Source organism: Halichoerus grypus, chromosome 9 (assembly GCF_964656455.1).
Source record: "Halichoerus grypus chromosome 9, mHalGry1.hap1.1, whole genome shotgun sequence".
NCBI lineage: Eukaryota > Metazoa > Chordata > Mammalia > Carnivora > Phocidae > Halichoerus > Halichoerus grypus.
Window position 1 is genome coordinate 68,483,166 of NC_135720.1, and position 20,311 is coordinate 68,503,476.

The 20,311-nt window shown below is 42.9% G+C and overlaps 1 protein-coding gene and 1 non-coding gene across 11 annotated transcripts in view; both read left to right on the forward strand.

The window, feature by feature from the left end:
- The window catches only part of BACH2 (BACH transcriptional regulator 2), a 353,067-nt gene that overhangs the window by 299,017 nt on the left and 33,739 nt on the right, over window positions 1-20,311 (forward strand). The window lies entirely within an intron of this gene.
- On the forward strand, window positions 1,080-1,186 carry LOC118518417 (U6 spliceosomal RNA). Its single transcript, XR_004908617.1, has one exon. It is a non-coding gene; the product is annotated as a U6 spliceosomal RNA (small nuclear RNA).

The following is a 20,311-nucleotide window of genomic DNA, read 5'->3' on the forward strand; positions in this document are numbered from 1 at the left end:
TACAGGATTTGATGTCCATTTTTGTTCAAGTGGATCTTTACATTTTACCCCATAATATCAGTCTGTGGTTGTCATTTGGGATCTTGATTCTCTCTCCTAAAGTATCTGACCAGCTTGCCACCCACATAGTTTCCTAGTCAGATACAGAACTTAACCGTAACAGAGCAGACAATAGAAGCCTGGCTCACGTCACCAAACACTTTCCTTCAGGTTGAACTTGACATTAATCCATCATCCAGCTACTGGTCACTTAATTTTACTACCTTCCAGACCCCATTTTTTCATATTATTCCAAGAGTGACCTAAGAGGTATCAGCTGCCTTGCTGAAATCCTGGGATGCTATTTCTACTGCATTCTCTGAGCAGTAATCCTATCAAAACCAGAAACGAAGTTATTTTGGCATGACTTGTTCCTAATGAAGCTTGAATCATCTGCCACTTTCCTGTCTAGGTTCTGAGTGGGTGACGGTTTGCCAAGCCCAGAAAGATCAAGTATACAGTTCAAATGGAAGTGCTGTTCGGAGACTTAGTTTTACTCACAAAGAGTATCAAAACTTTCAGAGAGCAGGTGGAACAATTTAAGAGTGCCACATGCACATCTGAATTGAGTGACAGTGAAAATGTGAGGGGAAAGACTCCTCCAATATGTGTATATATCATAAAAATGAAAAGAAAACCATGGAGCACCTGGCTGGCTCAGTCAGTGGAGCATGCAACTCTTGATCTTGGAGTTGTGAGTTTGAGCCCCGTGTTGGGTGTAGAGATTATTTAAAAATAAAATCTTCAGAAAAAAAGAAAAAGAAAACAAAAAATAATAATGTGACTACCATTCTTGGGAAGATGGCTGATAAGATTGAGATATGATGTAAAAACTTTAAGTTCCTGAAGTCCACAGTGCCCCAAATCTCTATCAAAGAGAGAGCATGTTGAGTGGGAAGGTAGTAGGGAGGCAACCCCATCCAGGCTAGGAGTCGAGGGCAGGGTTTCTAAGGAGAAATATGTCTAAAATGGTTCCTTGATCATGGGATGGGTTTGTAAATCCCACAGAATGAAAGCAGATTAAAAACACACACCAAGAAGTGCTCACTTCGACAGCACATACACTACAATTGGAACGATACAGAGAAGATTGGCGTGGCCCCAGCACAAGGATGACACATAAATTCATGAAGCCTACCATATAAAACACACACATACCCCAAGAAGAGCTGGCCTCATAAGGCTCCCCCAGTGCATGGCCCAGGAGTTAAAACGCTGGGGGCTGAGTTCAGTTTACTTCCAACATCAGTCCTCCTTACCTTGTCTTTCCATTTCCCTGTTTTAGTCTTTCTCAGATGCCAGGGTCCTGAGAAAGCCCTTACAAGTCCTGCTACACAAGGACTGGGTTCTCCAGGCAACAGCCCATGGCCTCCGTCCCTCCAGCCTCGTCACTGTTTTCATAACACTGTACTTCAGTTCCTCAAGCTCCCTCTCTCCAGCACCAGGAATGATGGAATCCTGGAAAATACTGCTGTGGCGTTATTTTTGGCTCCTTCCTTCCAGCCCTGTGTCTGCCAGCTCATCGACAACCATTAACAGCTGTTAGAAGGGGCTTTCAATTGCCTGGCTTCTTGCTGAAGTGTTTTAACACCGGTTTTCTAAGAGCTCAGCTACGCTATAGAGGTGAGAGAAAAATGGCAGAAGAGTTACATAAAGCCCCCTTCATTTAGGTGTCAGATTCCCCCCCCCCTTTTTTTTTTTGCAAGAAAAATAAGCCTCTGACAAAAGCTGTAGAGGCGCCGCCCAGCTGAGTCCCTGTAGAGTCCAATTCAGATGATCTCATGTGGCGGCCCTAGAGGCAGCCCGTGCCATTAGCAGGAACACAATCAAGGAATTCCGATGTCTGTGCATCGTTGATGTGAGCAGTTTCGCATTCCCACCCTCGCTGAGCTGCTGCCACCTCACTGCAGCATCTGGAATTCTGGACTAGACACAGAGGAGGTAGCCTATCGGCACAGAGGCTAGAAGATGCCAAGAGGGCCCCCTGCAGCCACCCACAAACCTGTACCCCATCAGCCTCTTCCAGGAGCCCGTTGATGCCAATGAGGCTGCCCCAGGTGGCCACCTCCTCCGTTGTTCCCTACGAAGGACTGATAATTGTAGTAGACATTTGGAAAGTTCTGTGCTCCCTGTAAATGTTAATCCATTGATTCTCACTAGCCCCAGGAAAGATAATGATGTTGTTGCTGATCAAGAATTAACCCATCGTGTCTACCAACACTTTACCACCTTTGGCTACTTCACCGCACATCCCCTACCACCACCGGGGAGTAACACACAGTCCTGTCCCCGTGTTTCAGACCGGAGAATATCAGAGGCCTTGTCCAAATGTCTTCTATGTCAGCATTTAGCCAGAATAATTGTTCGGTCTCCTAATCCCAGTGTTTCTCAAAATATGAATATGTGTAGCACAACATGCAAGTGAGGTGATCTCAAGTGGCATATGAAGAACTTTTTTCAAAGTCATGGTGTTTATTTTAATATGTATTAGAAAAAGCATAACCTGAGATTCCACAGACAGTCTTGCTTAGGACAGGTTTCTTTCTGAGCTAAATTTATAAGGAAGAAAGTGAGTTGCATTAGAGAGAATACTAAAGATTGTGACAGAGGGCCCCAAGTCTCTGTAGTTTAGGAAACACTTCATAATTCAGTACTTTTTCTGTCCACAAGCCCTGTCTGTCTTGTACAATATCTACCCAAAGAAAGCCACAATGGCATCTTATTGGGAACACAGGGTCACGCCTATTTTCATAAGTTTTGCATGAAATACAGGAACAGGCTTTTTGCATTAAGTACATTTAGATGAAAACACTTGTTGTGTGTGTTTCTTTCCATCAACCATTCTTGGTTATCTGATTTGTGTATTTCTTCCAAAATACCCTAGCTCTCCTGCTTGGGTCCCTCAGCATCTCTACCCCACCCCCTCACCTGTCTGTAGCCCTACTTATGGTGAGGATAGAGGATAAGGCTCTACCTGACTACTGTTTCGTGTTGCAGAATTTCTTCAGGACTAGCTAAGATGATTTGCACCTCTCTATCAGTTCTCTGTGACCACATACCTCTGCCCCCCTCTTTTCCTTCTCATGTTTCAGCTCAATGAAGTTCTAAAGACCTATTTGTTTGGCTGTTGCGGGTATCCTTATAGTTTAGATGTTCTTCCAAAGAATGGATATGGAGGGCAATGGGTTTGATAACAGTAACCCAATCTTCTGTTGCTAAAGTTGTAGGAGAAAGAGGGGACATATGGCATGAGATGAATCAGGACAAGTCAGTTGAGCCCAATTCTAAAGAGCCTTGAATGCCATTTGAGAGGGGCTTGGGTTTTATTCTGCAGGAAGCAGGGAAATAAAGTGATTGTCATTGGGATGATTAATCAGGCAACAATACAAAGGAAGCATTCAGGGAGAAAGAGACAATGGCCAGGTTGTTATAATGGTCTAAGCAAAAAGTAAGAAGGCCATGAAGGAAGGCATGTTTGTTGCAAGAGAAAGATATAGATGCCTTTTAAAGACCAAAGAATAACAGAAAAGTCCTAAAATTGTATCATGACTTTCAAACAGACATCATTGACTGAATTGTTTATTATCTATCTCTTCTAGATCAGTGCTGTTCAATAATATTTTCTATGATGATAAAAATGTTTTCCCACACAGTCCAATATGGTAGCCACTAGGTACATGTGGCTACTGAGCACTTGCAATGTGGCTAGTGTGACTAACTAAACTGAATTTTTAAATTTTATTTAATTTTAATTAATTGTAATGTAAATAGTCGCACGTGGCTAGTGACCATCATATTGGACTAACCAGCATAGTGCAGGACTAGAGTACGGTGCCAGCTATCCTGCCTAACTTGTTTGCCAATCGGTCCCTAGAGCCTAGCATTGCCTGGCACATAGTAGGTACTTAATAAATATTTGTTAAGTGAATGAATAAAAAGAAACCTTATAAAACAGAGGCAAAGAGTATGTCCTGTTCGAATCAATATACTCCTTTATGGAGAATTTTGGCCCCAACTTAAAGGTGGAGGATGGAGATTTCCCACACACATTTAGAATATTTCCCAAATGTTTAAACAAAGCTCTCAGCTTGTGCAAGTGGAGCAAAATCAAGCCAAAGGGGATAGATGAAAGTCAGCCACGTGGTGGGAAAATCCAAGCCCAAGTTCTGTTCTGTCGGTCCCTGCCTTCTTGGTTTTCGTTTCTGGCTATTGTAGAAATGCACAGTACCCACGTCTTTTCTTGAAATATGTGAGGGTAATGATCAAAATGAAAAAATATCTTTTATGAGGAATGATAAAAAGAAAATGTGTCAGAGCTGCTTTGTTAACATGGCTGTAGAAATACGGGGAGGTCCACACATGATCTGGAGTGAGGGGTTCAGGACGTAAGCCCCATGACCTTGGGCAAGTTGTTTAAGCTCTCCAAACCATAGTTTCATAGAAAATGAGAGTAAGAATCATAAACACTTCACTTACCAAGCAGTTGGGAGGAAGAAATGATATAGTAATAGGAAAATTCGTGGTTCATAATCCATAAAGTTCCGTTCAGATGTTTATTCTAATTCACACAGACTAGAATTATATTTGAATATATGTCTGGAAGACACAGTTATATTAAAATATAATTCTGATATGTGCCTTCCAGAAAAATGAGAAGTCCTCAAGCTACCTACATCCAAAACAAAACCTAAACAATCCAAAAAAAGACATATGTCTCTTAACATTAAAAAAAAAATTCTGGAAAACTGATCCCACAACCTCCTTCTAATAGCTTGTTATGATCAGTAGTGCTTGTTGCCAGGAAGTTCTTTGTCTTTCCACCATCTCTCTCCCCTTTTAGATTCAGTGGCTACGTCCTCTTCCCCATTTGCCAGGGACCACCTCCCACTTGCCACTGCAGCCCTTCATACCCTTCTCCCATCTCCCCTGCTCTGTGCTTCCATCACCTGTCTCGGGCCCCTGTCTTAGCAGTAAATTTAGACCCTTTTTCTCTCTTTCTTCAAACTCACAACTTCTGCAGCACCTGTAGCCATCTATTAAGAAACATCTCTGGGCGCCTGGTTGACTCAGTTAAGTGTCTGCCTTCAGCTCAGGTCATGATCTCAGGGTCCTGGGATCGAGTCCTGCATCGGGCTCCCTGCTCAGCAAGGAGTCTGCTTCTCCCTCTCCCTCTGCCCCTCACTGCCCCACTCGTGCTCTCTCTCTCTCAAATAAATAAATAAAATCTTAAAAGAAGGAAGGAAGAGAAAGAAGAAAGAGAAAGAAAGAAAGAAAATGAAAGAAAGAAAGAAAGAGAGAGAAAGAAAACCTCTCCAGCAACCTGAGTCCCCCAGGACCACCAGTTTACCTCCCTCACCCTCCATTTCCCTTTCTTTACTCTCAATGATTATAGCAAAGAGCTGGTCATCATTCCACATGTATTGACCATCCACAGACGGAGCTCTGTATAACCCTATCAAATAATATCACACCGACTTAGGTTCTTCATGTAGGTAACAACTACTTCCAGAAAAGTTTCAAAACTTCGCCTGTATGTCATGATCTCGTGTTGTTCCCCAAATCCAGGATTTATAAAGAGATTTCTGTTGAAAATAGTTATTCACTTACCGCTAGAATTATTTTCTCATAATATGTAAATCCCATTTCTTTTTCATAAATATGACCACTTCTCTGATCTTTTTGTCATTTTTTTCCAGAGTTTAATATGCTTATTAAAATAAAGGGCCATAAATATGCACAATCCAAATAATTGTTCATCAGTTCAGGGAACCTGAGCATCAGTTTTCGGGTTTTGCCATCTTAGTCCCCAACATTCTCCCCCATTGAGAACACATTCTCTTTCTAACCATATTCAAAGACAGGAATCACTAGAAATCCTATTGGTTTTCATCATATATAAGCTTAATTGTTGCTATCTTACATTTGGGTTATAGCTTTTTTTCTTTCCAAAATAGTAACATCTAATTAAGCCTAACCAGAATGTACACCGTTTGCCACCTTTAAAATTTCATTCTAATTCAAACGTCTCTTTACGGCTAGTACGTGAAGAATAAGGCCACTGTGACCCCAGCCACCGGTAAAAATACTGAAAATTAAGCCCTGCTTATGGTGAGACTAGCTCACTGCTGGCTAGTCAATAGTATGACAACTGATTGTATTGATAAAAGGGTAAAATGGTAAGTATGCTGAAATTATACAAAAGATAAACATTGAAAATAATGTATTTTAAAATCCTATTATATTAAGAAATAAAAGTTTATACAGACTTTACAAAAAAGAAAAAGCAGCAGTACAAGCCCGAGACTCAACACCTTCCAGTGGAAACCAGCAGGGTTCTGCAAATGCACCGTTAGGTGATTACTCTACCCAAGATCTGGGTTCGCAGGCACGTGTCCTCAGGGCTGAAAAGTAGCAGAGAAAAACCATACCTGGCCCTTCTTTTCCCTCTGGAGGGTTGCCAGTCAGACTTGGTACCTTGGTAATAAGGGTTAGCCCCTGTGGTCTAGCTATGTTCCCAGATCTGCCATTGTGAGCAGTCTAATCTGATGATTATAATCATAATAATCCATCAACTTAGGGTCCTTATGAAGCAGTTTTCTATAAAGTACTGCATACGACCAAACATAACCCCACATTCATACGTAAGACCAAGGGCACTTTTCACTTTTCATTTTAACAAGGCTGGGAGGCGGTGGGAGTCTTCCCCTGAAACCGTCAGATTTTTTTTTTAAATGCAAGTTACATGACTGTAAGAAGAATCTTCATTTCACAGTTGCACTACTTGAAACATTTCCATCGTTTCATGCATTGGTCTGTGTAGATGCAGGTTGTAGTTTTGGTGGCCCATTGTCTAAGGACAAAGGCTAGGATGGGCAGTCTGGATAAATTGCATTCCAGAAGTTTAAGAAATTAGTTGTTTGAGGGCTCCTGGGTGGCTCAGTCAGTTAAGCGTCTGCCTTTGGCTCAGGTTGTGATCTCTGGGGTCCTGGGATCGAGCTCCGCATTGGGCTCCCTGCTCAGTGGGGAGTCTGCTTCTCCCTCCCCCCCGCTTGTGCGTGCTCTCTCTCTCTCTCTCCCCTCTCTCAAATAAGTAAATAAAATCTTTTTTAAAAAAAGAAAAAAGAAATTAGTTGTTTGAACTTAGAATGTTTTTTTCTAGAAATAGGTTATAAATCATGATTACTTTCCTAAATCAGCTCCCAAATCTCACATCTGAATCACGTTTCATTTTCCAAAATTTATTCAGTGAACAGATATTTATCATTATGCAAAGAGGGAAGGAAATGAATTCTTTAGGAATGAGGGAAGGGCTATGAAAGTACAGGGGAAGAGTAGGTCATTCTAAGGAGAGAGGACATCATGGAGGAGAGGAGGTACAGGTGGGCTGTCAGTGGGTGGGAAAAGGCCATCTTGGGGTTAGTGTCTCCCCCCATTATATGCCTGCAGCACCTTCTCTGTATTTCCGTCATAGCACCTTTGGCATTGTATGGCAATTGAATTATTGCTTGTCTGTCTCCTCATCTAGACAGTAAGATCCTTGCGTCAGATTTCTGTGTGGTGGCGGTGATATTTTCAGTCTGCAAATCGACCATCTAGAACAATGCCAACATGATAGCCATTTGGTTAATGTTTGTCAAATAAATGAAGAGCATCCTTTAGAAAAGTTCTAGAGGCAGGAAAATGTGTAGCGTGTATTAGATGGGAATGAGAGGGAGGAATGCAACGGAGTCTGAATGCCAGCGAAGAGGGTATCTCTGGATTCTAGTTCTAGTGTCCTTTTTTTCAGCCACACCTAACTTCTATTCATTTTATATTTTTTATGGGAAAAATATTTTTGGCGTTCCAGCCAAGGGGCCCATCTTCTCCCAGTCTCAAGGATGCATGAGCTTCCTCCAGGGAGGGATAGAGATCTCTATAGATGGGTCTTAAGGAGCCAGTTGGACCCATCTCCACCCACCGTCATGGGTGTTCACAATTGGAGAACAAGGGGCAGTTTCTCCGGCGAGCCTTCCTGAGGACTTGCCTGCCATTCACTTTTAAGTACAGCTTATTCACAAAGTGGGGGCTGTTTATAAGTCAGGGGCAGCGTGTGTTTCATAAAAGCGCTTTCAGTATTAGGTTCTCTTTATTTCCACCACTTGTACAAACATACATGGAAATGGTCACTTCTCTTTTCTTTGCATTATCAATTTTTCCTTTCCCTCCTCCCTTTTAAAGTCTTAAGTTAATGCTTTTATGTTTATTTTGCATTTTTTTATGCTAACACAATCCAGCCAGTAAATGTCCAAGTGTTCCTCGCCCCAGCTGATGGCAAGTGGCCTTGAACGAGGAGGGCCTGGGCAGCCTTCTCTGGCTAGCCTCAGCATCTGCTCTCTAGGCTTCGGTTTTGCCACTATAATTATGAGCGAGAAGCCTATGGTTAATTACGATGCATGAATGGGAGATATTCCTGGACTTATTTGCATTCATTACTTGCTGGTAGTTTCTCTGTTGAGGTCTCCATCCTTGTTTTTATGGAGCTTTTGGCAGTGTTTCTGCAGTTGGTGTGTGAATTTTTATGATCTGTTGCATGTTATTCATGCAATTTCCTGCCCTGTAATGGTATCAGTTTTCCAGACGCAGAGGAATACAGACTAAAACCTGGGAGCCTGCATTAGCATAAAATGTCCCAGTTCTGTCAGTTTGATTAATTTGTCTCTTTGTCTCCACTCTATATGATAAGTGCTATTAATGGTTGCAACACTTCATATGTCAAAGTCTTTCTTCCTAATGACTTGAAAATGCGGTTTATTTCCCCCCTTTTTGTATTATTTTCCTCATTTAGCATTCCACTCAAGTATAGATTTATGCCATGCTCTTTTATTATCTTACTGGTTGCAGCACTGGAGTGATTACATATGGTGTAGAGTATGCGTAAAGATGTGATCCCAGGGGCAGCAGCTGCTGATGCAAGCTGAAAATAGATCCAGCATACGCTCAGCACTTTTCCCAGAGGCCTTTTATTTATTAGGAACAGTCTTGGTACAGGACAGCTTGGATCCTCATTTAGCAAGATGACTTTTTTGCCTTTCGGAACACTGCAGTGACTTTGCTCTATTTACTGACGCTGCTGTGTAATTATTTCTTTAACCGCCTTGTATCTCAGCATTGACTTAACCTAACAGAAATTGTAATATAATCTCGATATATAATGAACTCAAGAAGCGACAGGCTCCATTTGAAGTAATGGAGCTTGACAGATCTAAGGTTTAAATTAAATAATCCTATTTGTAAGACAGCATTTGTACATGGTACACTGCTTTAAAATGAATTTCTATTCTTCTCTAGCACTTCTTACACCGTTTTCAGTATTCTTGCTTTCAAAAGGACTTTTTCCAGAAAGAAGCGCATCGTGAAGCCAACGGCTCTTTCATAAGGAAAAGAATCAAATGAAATTTTTTTACCCATTTCGATCACTGAACTGGAACCAGCATCATTAATGATTTGAGATGGGTAGTTATTAATCCAAGCTGGCAAATCCAAATAGCTCAGACTTTTCTATCAGCACAGAACATCTGTGATATAAATATAATAGAATTTAGGATTAAGATAATAGCTAACCTTCTGCATGTGGTTTAAGTTCAAAGAGGTATTTTTTTTCATAAATTTGAGAAGTCCTAATAACAAGTATATGTATTTATTTTCTGAATAAATCCAAGTAGAACCCTCATTTCGTGATGTCATGAGAGGTGTATTTTCAACAGGATAAGGAGGAAGTTCATTGTATATTTTAACAGATAGCATCAAGATAGTGATTCCTCAGTGTGTGATAAAATTGTCCAAATAGCAAAAATGAAGAAATAAGAACATTAAAAGTTTACAGGCAAATGACAATCTGAGAGTAGTATTATCTATTGGCAGAACCTAGTCCTATGATGAGGAAGCCTTGAAGAAAAATGAATTTATAAATAGAGAGCAGACCTCTTTATGGTAAAGTAATGAATAAGGGAGGCAAGTTACTAAATTCCCTTTTTCCTTTTTTGTGTGTGATTTTACCTGCTCTGAACCAAGAAGGCATCAGAGAAGAGGGGGGTGATTCCCTCCTTAAATTTGTGGTTGCCCTGAGATAGCGCCATGGGTTCTGTTTGGTTAACTGAGATTTTATTAATTCCATAATCGAATGAGAGTTATATGGGGTTAAACACATCATTTCCTGCTGGGTCAGGTTAAAAATTAAAGCAGTGATTCATGATAAAGAAAGTATGGAAAAAAAAAAAAGGAAAGGAAGTGTGATTATCTCATTTTAGTGGGTATATATGACCCCTAATATTGTTGAAAGAGCAGTAATCCAAACCATTCCTAAAATAAGCAAACCAAGGAGCACTTCGCTGGGTAGAAGAGAAGCCCCCCCCCCCCCGCCCACATGCACAATTGCATGAAAAAGCGTTAGACCATAGCGTTTTATCAGCTTGATCATCATGGTTCATATACTCTTTGAAGTTTGTTTGGGAGTTTAGACAGCTAATAGCCTGTGCTGTGTAATGGGGGCTGCAGCCTGCACCCTGCCCTAAAGATGCCCCCGGTAGGAACAGAATGGAAGACGAGCAAGAGCTTGCCTGGGGCTAATGTGCCTGCTTTCTTACTCTTTTTATTTTGTCTTCCTTTCTTTCCCCCCTGTCCTGCTTCCCGCTCTCACATACAAAGAACACCCCAGGTTGTTCTCCAGGCTCATCCCTAATTACCTCCGTTGTGACACGGTAATGTTATAGCCGATTTCATTCTCTGTCTCGTGGCCTCAGAACAGTGGGTGATCTTGCTTGCTATAGGAGAAGTGATACTTGGGCATGACAGGATGAATTAAGGATGGGGCCTAAGTATTAACTCTTAATTCCCTAGCTCTTGTGGTTCTAAATGAGATTCAGTGTCATTATAACTGGATGTGAGCATTTTATATGTATGTGTGTCTGTCGCTGAAACCATGTTTGATCAATTGAATTGACCTTAGTTTTCTGGTGAAACACATCAAGCGTATTATGAAACAAGCAGCCCAAATAAAGAAAAACATTTCACCTATCTTGTCAAATATTTCATTGGGACCTCTGAAAGCTGATACTTCCCTTCTGCCACCAGCTCTGAAAGGAGAACAAAAGCACTTCATTTTTGATAAGTGAGACTTGATTTTTTCTCTGAAACCTTTTCATTTCCAAGATGCCTTATGAGAGGTATCACCGTTTGGGCTAAGTTTCCCAGTAAATGATGTCGACTCTGAAGGAGGCTCTCAGAGCCAATTATTTAGCAAGTGGTTTGTAAACCAAAGACTAAAGGAAGAAATACATTATCAGATAAGGGCCAAGCAAAGAAAGAAGAAAGAAACTAACTTTATTTAGCACCTATTTTATACCAAGTGAATATGAAAATAATTTGAGTAGAATAACAAAGATCTTAGGATCAGAGGAACAAAAAAAGATCAATGGACTTACAGAGTTGGGTTTTTTTTTTTTTAATGGAATACTATGTTCCATTATAAACACTTGTAGAAGTATTTGAATAGAGACAGAAAAGGGGAAAAGATAGAGGGTGGGAGGGTAACGAAGTTCTTAAAGTCTGTCTAAAGAAGTAAGAATAAAGTGGAAGGATTTCAGCCACTGAGGACAGAACCAAATCAGTCAGGTATTAAACCAAGATAGTTGCTAGCAAGTAGAAATATAATATTCATTTTTGTTCCTGAATTCTGTTAGCAATTTCTGCCTCTTCAAATTCTTTGGGAAATGGAGAGTCTGCATCTAAAGCTTTACTTGGCTCTCAGTCAAAGGTCTGCCTCACCCAGAAAACATCATCAGGAAGCCCAAAATCAGTGGAATTTTTTTCAATGGATAACGCAAGCCAATTTTGAGCCTGATTTAAAATTCGCTGTATAAATTCATCCTGGCTTGCTACAGCTGTGAGTGTACTCTCTTTCGATTGCTGACTCTTCCGGTAAAACATACATCCTCTCCACTTTCCACACTTCAGATTTCAAGTGGAAGAGAGCTATTTGAAGGCCTCCTCTCAAAACTGACTTACTGGACCTTGTAAACCTGCTTGAGAAGCTTCCATGAGTATAGATGTGTATGTGCTTACTTTTTAAAAATGATCTTTGATCCAAGAAAATTATAGCGTTTGTATTTATGGGCACACAATTATGCAGTGGGCTTTCTGAAGGCCCTATTATAAACAAGCTGGAGCTCCTATCCCTCTAGTTTTGGTTATACTCTGTTCCACTAAAAAGATACATATGCTTCATTAAGCCAAGATTTATTAGCAAGGCCAGCAGGTGATAATGGAACAGCAATTTTTACGTATCAACTTTGACTTGGTTCCCTTAATTGGCAGCAAGGAGAAATATTAAAAGATCTTGCTAACGCAGCACGATGCATGGGAATTAAGAACATCAGGGAATTTTTTTCTTTTGTGATATATTGGGAATCATAAAACCTTGGTCTTAAAATTCATCTGACCCAGCACTAAAGAAATGGGCTATATTTTATCTTTTGTATAGCCTTCCTGTCTAATACAGTGATGCTGATGAGGATTTAAAAAAATAACCTTTATTGAGCATTCACTATGTGCCAGGCACTGCTCCATGCACTTTTTTACATGCTTAACTCACTGACCCTCTAGGATTGCTGCTAATATTACTATTATTATTATTATTATTATCATCATCATCATCATCATCTCCATATGATGAGGAAACTGAGGCAAGAGAGGTTAATTAATTTGTGCCAAGGTCAGCTCCTAAGTCAAGGAGCCTGGATAGAAGCCTGGGCAGCCTGACTCCCATATTCTTAACCTCTTGCCTGAGAGATGAGAGTAGTAACACTCATTAAAGATGCAGGTGTCTGTGGGTTTTTTTGGTTTTCGTAAGATTTTTTTAATTTATTTATTTGAGAGAGAGAGAGAGCCAGCAGGGGGGAGGAGCAGAGGGAGAGGGACAAGCAGATTCCGCACTGAGCACAGAGCTCAACACGAGGCTCGAGCCCACAACCCTGAGATCAGGACCTGAGCCGAAATCAAGAGTCGGACGCTTAACTGACTGAGCCACTCAGGCGCCCCAGGTGTCTGTGTTTTAAACAGGTGGAAGAATGAGGCCCAGGGCGCCACACCAGTCAGCTATAGCTTGGAGACAGCCAGTATCTCCATCTCTCGTTCAGGGTTTTCCTGTGCCACACAGAAGTCACCATGAGCCTAGCAAGAGAAATTTGCCTTTACGCAAGAAAGAACGAAAAAGATGCTGAAAAAGTTGAAATGTAAAATGATAGCAAAGAGAAAGCACCTGAAATCTGAAATAAATCTTCGTTCTTCTTCTTTCTACCCATTGATGATTCCTCAATTCATGCCACTTGATCAAATAAAGACCTTAATATCTAGGTCATCTTGACTTACATAAGGACTCAATTTTGTCTGGGGCCTCAGTTTTGAGGCATGAGGTGTAAGACATGTTTAAGAAAACAGCTATATAGATTTTATAATAACCCAGTGTGGTAGGTAGAATAATGGCCCCCCAAAGATGTCTGTGTCCTGATCCCCCAAAGCCTATGAGTATGTTACCTTATATGGCAAAAGGGAGTGCAGAAGTGATTAAGTTAAGGATTGAGATGGGGAGATTATCCTGGGTTATCTAGTTGGGTACAGTGTAATCATAAGAGTTCTTATAAGAGGGAAGCAGGAGGGTCAGACTCCCAAGGTCCACTTTGAAGTCTGACGTCCATTTGAGTGATGATGGAAGAGGTGTCTAGAGGCCCAGGCAGGCTCTGGCCACAGAACTGATCTGTTGCTCCACAATTATCATAAAAATCAATGAACAGGGCCTGGAAGGAAGGTTGCCTTTTCCCCGTCTCTGACCATAGCTATTTTCAGCAAGTCATCTCGTTTTATTAGTTCATCTATTTTCCATTCATCTTTATTTTAAAATAAAACGGACATCTCACATTCTGTAGGAACTATCACCTCTTTCTTATTGGCCAGGCCAGAATGATTTATTGGGCAAGTTCGCTGTTCTTAAAAATCCTACATCATGCCGTGGCTAAAACAACTGACTGGCATCAGTGGTTGTCTTCCTTTAAAGAAAGCTCCAGGCTACAGAATTCGGATCCATATCCTCCTCAGTAATTTATGACCCTGAATCCCAAACTACCTTGGTTACACCTCTGATCCTTTACACAGTTCCCATGCTATCAGTCATGTGGTAAAGTGTCCCACATGACTCCTACTGGAACCCTCCTTCTGCCAGTGTGGGACCCAGGCTCTGGCCTCGGTTGGTTAGAGGCAGCATGGCCCTTTGTATATGATTCTCGGTCTGTGCTCTCACACTTCAGCAGCTCAGCCCCCTCCCAGTCTCTCTGCTCTGTCTGCACCTCCCTTCTACGGCCACTACCCACATTCCGGCCACAGCTGGCGCTTGCCTGGACTTCTGTGACCAGCCTGCCCCCCTGCCCAGGTTGCCCCCCCAGCTGTGGCTAGAGTAATCTCCCCAGTACTCCTGCTCGGCAGACCCCAGTGGCTCTTGATTGCCGGCCAGCCTCCTGGGTGTGACGTAGCCTGACTGTGCGGCCCTCACCCCTGCTCACCTGTCTAGTGTCACCTGTGGCCACCCCAGCACCCCTCCCCCAGCTGAACTCCTGCCTCACTGCCCTGGGTGCTGGATGTGCTCATGTGTCCGCGTATTCCTTTTCTCCCACGTGCAGCACCAGTGCCCACCCACTACCTGGCTAATCCTCCCTTGGGCCTCCATTTCTGTCTTACTTCCTCTGAGGTAGGTGCCCCTCCGCCAGCCCCTGGACCTCCCCCATTGCAGCTCTTACACCGTGTTGTCATTACCTGTCAGCTTGTCTCTGGCCCATCCGCCCAGCACATCTCAGGCTGGGCACCCTTTCTTCCTTAGTCATTGTTTATTCTCCCAGCACCTAAGACTATGGAACCACGGGAGGTAGTCAGTACGTGTTTAAGGGAATAAAGCGAGCCGTACCCTGTATTGCAAAGGTGGCCCCCAGCAGCACCCTGTAGAGTGAGACCAGGAAGGCGCCTGGTCTCTCTGCCTCGAACTGGATGACACAGCCTCCTCAGGCTACAAACCCCACCCAGCTAAGGACTGTCGTAGAACTGAGATTTGCTCGTCTCTACATGAGGCTGCCCGCTTGCCATTTTGATGCATTTGCTCCCATATCACTGTGGGGCAAAGGGGAGCTAAGAGGACAAGGGACGGTAGCTCGAAAGTGTTATTAATTGCTGACAGACTTAGCAGTTCGTAAAGTCACAATGATGATCGAGGACAAACAAGAACAGATCAAACGGCCTTTTAGGTCTGCATTCAATATAATCAGCTAAAGGTTTCTTCTGTGTGATGAACAAGTAAGAGGTCCCAAGTGCCCCTTTTTTCCCCCTAAAAAAGTACACCATTCAGATTCTACATATATTTTTTGAGGCAATTTGCTTCTCTTTGCCTTGCTCTCTTTCTATGACTTGCCCTGCAACCCAGATCTATATAAGTATCTTGCGTTCTTGTGCTCCCTCTCCTGGTCTTTTCTGTCTCCCAGTAAGACCGTGTTCCTAGCACCATGCACCCCTCAGGTGGGGGCTTGGCATGTTCACAAAGAAGCTAACAGCGCTGCAGGGCTTGTTGTAAGATCCATGGGGGGCCAGAAACAGATTCACTTCTTTGTTGTTTGCAGTCCAGCTTGACTAAGTGAAAAAGGGCCATCCTGGCACAGAAGAGAAACGTGCCTGGCATCCTTTTTGAGAAATGAAATGCTCTCCAGAAAGAAAAAAACAAAGTATAATAAAAAGCACTTGATAGTACATTTTTGAAAATATTCCTCCCTGGAGATGTACAGATGCATGGAGGATGTGCCCTATCAGTTAGCAGTGCTAATTACCTAATTATCTGGTCAGCTGCAATAAAAAACCCCTTTGACATTCTGTTCCCTCCATATGCCAGCTCAAGTGTTCTGATATCTGCTCTGTGACCGTGGTGAGGGGCACACCGTATTCTCTTCCCACCAAGAGTAAGAATGTGGGATGGTCTTCACAGCTGGCTCGGGCGGTGCTTTGTGTCGGGGGCACAAGGCTGGGAACAGGGCAGTGCGAGGTCCTGCCACAGAGCTAGCAGGACGACGCTCCCTCGAGAGGGCGACCAGACCTCACCTGGCCTCCTTGGCTCCCGGCATCCCCTGGAGCTGCCTCTGAGCTCTGATCCTGCCCACCTCTTTCTCTGGTTGCAGTCGCTTCTGAGACATTTCATAATTTTACCCATTTACCTTATGTTCTTTTTTTTTTTCCATTTGACTTTCTGAAATAGCATCCCGGCAAAGTATGTCATTTCTCCTACTTTAGTGTAAAAGAGGATTTTGATTTTGCTTTTTCTCAAGCCCATCTCGAAGAGCGCACACCTCTAAAACTGCTATTCTAACTTAACATGCTAAGGAAGAACCAGTTTTGCTCAACCACCTAACACTCCCAGCCTTCATTCCCAAACCAGCTCCTGTCTTGTTCCCTCTGTCCTGCGGGATGGTGGCTGTGTCCTCTCCTGAAGCCCCATCTGTTTTGCCCTAAGGTTTTCTTCCGCACGCTGTCAGCCTCTTCCCAACGCATCATTTCTTTTTCTCCCACGGTGCTCCCTTTTATGGGGTACATTTGAAGTTTCATTTAGATGGGGTGGAAGGCACTGGTTGGTCTTAAGTAGAGAAGAGTGTTAAATCCTAGGTATTTATGGAAATTCCTTTCCTAGAAGGGCACGAGGCTGTTTGTGAAGGACCACAACATTTGGAGAGCAAAGGTTGACTCGCATGGGTCCTGGGCTGTCCTATCTTCCAGCCTGCTCCCGTCCAAGCTTAGTGCCCTTCGACAGCCCATGCTAATCCCTCTTCTCTCAAAGTCTGAGGCACAGGAGTCTCAACCATGTAGAATTTAGCATTTACTTGTTCTCCAGCTATGGAGAGTGCACTGTGAGCTTCTCCAAGGTAAAACTATATTTTTTGCTTCTTGCAAATTCACCCCAGCGCCCAACAAAGCAAATGCTCAAGTAAATGTTTTGGGATTGCTGATTGAGTAGCATCTTTTTTGTGCAAGAAACGTAGTGTGTACACAGAACACTCAGGGCTCCAGCACTTCTCCGTGATCTAATTATTTCCTCTTAGTTAACCTTTTTTGAATACTCTTTCATCTGATTGACATGAAAATGTCACCTTTTGTTATTCCTTTATCAATGTGTGATGTTGCCTCCTAGAAAAAATAACCAACTTATCTTCATAATGCAGATATTTAACAGATTTTATTAGTGTACATGTAGATGACATATGAAAAGTATAAGACTTCGTACTTGACTTTCAGGAATTTTTTTTTAATAGTGATTGGTCATAGATCTGTACCTCTGAAACAAATAATGCAATATATGTTAAGAAAGAAAAAAAGAAGAAGAATGTGGCAGGAGGGGAAGAATGAAGGGGGGGAAATCGGAGGGGGAGAAGAACCATGAGAGACAATGGACTCTGAAAAACAAACTGAGGGTTCTAGAGGGGAGGGGGTTGGGAGGATGGGTTAGCCTGGTGATGGGTATTGAGGAGGACTGGGTGTTATGCACAAACAATGAATCATGGAACACTATATCTAAAACTAATGATGTAATGTATGGGGATTAACATAACAATAAAAAATTTAAAAAAATAGTGATTGGTCATATGGATTAATTTTTTTTATTAACTTATTTTTTTAAGTAGGCTTCGTGCCCAACATGGGGCTTGAACTCACAACCCTGAGATTAAGCATCACGTGCTCTACCGACTGAGCCAGCCAGGTACCCCGATTTTCAGGACTTTCTAATCAAGATAGGCACAATGGAACATTTAGATGACAATGCAAAATAACACGTGATGAAATGCCAGGACTGGTTATTTATAAGCAGCAGCTATTGTCCAAGTCAGGAATGGGGTCCGGTTAAATCGCCACCTCCTTTGCAAGGGTTTCTCATGGCCCTTGCATTCCATATTGATAGACACCCCCCACCCCGGTCCTTCACAGCTATCATAGGTACAATTGGAATTGGTGAAACAAAGTGAAGAGTGCATCCAGGCAGTGAGCATAGCCTGAGCAAATGCTAGAAGGCAAGAGAAAGGCTGGCAATCTGGCTCAAGAGGACAGACAACTGGAAATGAGACAAAAAAGGGAATCAGTCTGAGGGAAATCTGGAAGCCAGACAGAAGAGAATTAAGTTTGCTCTCTAAAGCAGGGGCTTGCTGCTTGAAACATAGTCCATGTCAGGAACATCCCCCCAAAGTCTCTCCAGCCTCTCTCCCTGTGATTGATGATCCAGAGAGATCATGGAGGTGCAGGGGAGAGGAGAGATGGTATCAACAGCAAGAAGGAAAGGTGTTTTCTTTTGCTTTGAGTCTCGGTACTTTTACCACAGTGGTGACCTAGAGATTCTTAAGCCCTGGCCTCCTACACTTGTTAAAGAAAGAAATGACGATGCCATCCAGACACCTGCTAGCTTAGTTGGGGTTTTCAGAGCTACCCCACTCTGGAAGGCTGCTGGTAATGTGCAGTGGATGGGCTCTACAATCCTTCCTCCCATGAGCCAAATAGTTCCTGCTGGAATAGTGCAAGAAAACTGGAGGGCTTGTTTTCTAGTATGGTTTGGTAGGTTTCTGACTTCCAACTTCAGTGACTAAAAGCCCATCAAAATACTGGAATACCCCCAGGTACTGTAGATGCCTTAACTCACATCTTTAAAGGTATGCTCAGGAGTGGTTTGATTCACCGAAAACAAGAACGCCTGGTATTCTTGAGATGTGGTATTTGTCGAAAACCAAAAGTTCGTTTTCAGAATGTTTGGATATCTTTATTTTTAGTAGAAAAAGGTGTTTTTCTAGTTAGGAGTTGTAAGTAAAGAGGTCTTTCATAACAGTTCGAGCCACATTCAAAATAGATGTCCCAGAACAGACTCCACGGTGCACCTTCTGGATGCAACTATGACTTATTTCCTTTTCTCGCCAACCCCCAAGTCAGCATGGAAAGTGTGTTTCAGCCCTACAGAAACTGGACACAACCAACGAGACATTGTTGGAAATTTCTGCCTCCCCTGCTTCAGCAGCCAGACTGCCAGAGATGAAACCGTTGTCAAAAACAGGACCGTGCCCTCATGCCCCAGCTTTCTGAAGTCCCGAACACACTGCTCTTCTCAGCAAAGGCCAACTCCCAGTCCTCTTTGATGTCATTTGCCAGCCTGGCAAGCCTGTGTCCCAGGAAAGGCTGCGGAAGGCTACAGGGCAGGAGCCCAACAGATCAGGCCAAATCCACAGTCGTGGCCACGCAGATGGACTGAATCAGCTCCCTCTCCATTCCCTTCCCTGACGACAGGAATCGCCTAGAGAAAAGATGAGAACTCAGGAGGGAGGGAGGGGAAGTGGCTGAGGGACAACCCTGACTTCGTGCTCCTATCCAGGAGTGTGGTGCTGTCTCATTCAGTCTCTGCAACCCCGGGCTGCTGCAGGGCCGTGCTTTCGGTCCACTAGTCCAACAGCCCCAGCGGCAGCCACTGTCCCATTCACAGATGGGGGTATTGTGTTGACGGCCCCTGTTTAAATCCTCACAGAGCACAGATGGCGCCGGCGTTGCATCAGCATTAACTCTTCTCCGTTGGCAGAGCCCATCGTAGAAACAGGAGAAGGGAGGAGAAATCAGAGTGTACCGTCCCTTTGGCAGAAAGTCCGGTTTCCATATATGCGCTTACCCTGACTTACGGTAGAGCCTTGGTTAACGCAGTCAGTGGGCCTCGGCTTCTGTTATATGGTGGTTAGTTAAGAAGGACTTAGATGAAGGAACTAAAAACTGTAGAAATACTATTATTGCTGTTGTATACACCATGCCCATAAGGCAAAATCCGCAGTTTTGTTCCTTCCCGGAGCCCCAGTAACACCCACTTCCCTTGCAAAAGCAATGAAGAAGGCATTGAGAAGACGATATACATCTTTTTAGAATTTTTAATGTTTGCGTTTCAAAAGCCCTTCAAGTATGTGATTTCTTCAGCACGTCCTGGTTTATTCCTATTTTGCAAATGAAAGGGGAAAATGGCAGCAGAGTGTCTCAAGTTGTCAGGATCGAATTACCTTCCTTACTAAAGACCAATGGTCCTCCCTTGATGGCGCTGGGTCCTCATTCATGGCTATTGGAGTATTAGTGGAGTGTAAACCCACTTGCACCAGAGGTCAACTAGAAAATAACATTTTCCGTAAGAAACATGTGATCTGTCAGTTCTTCA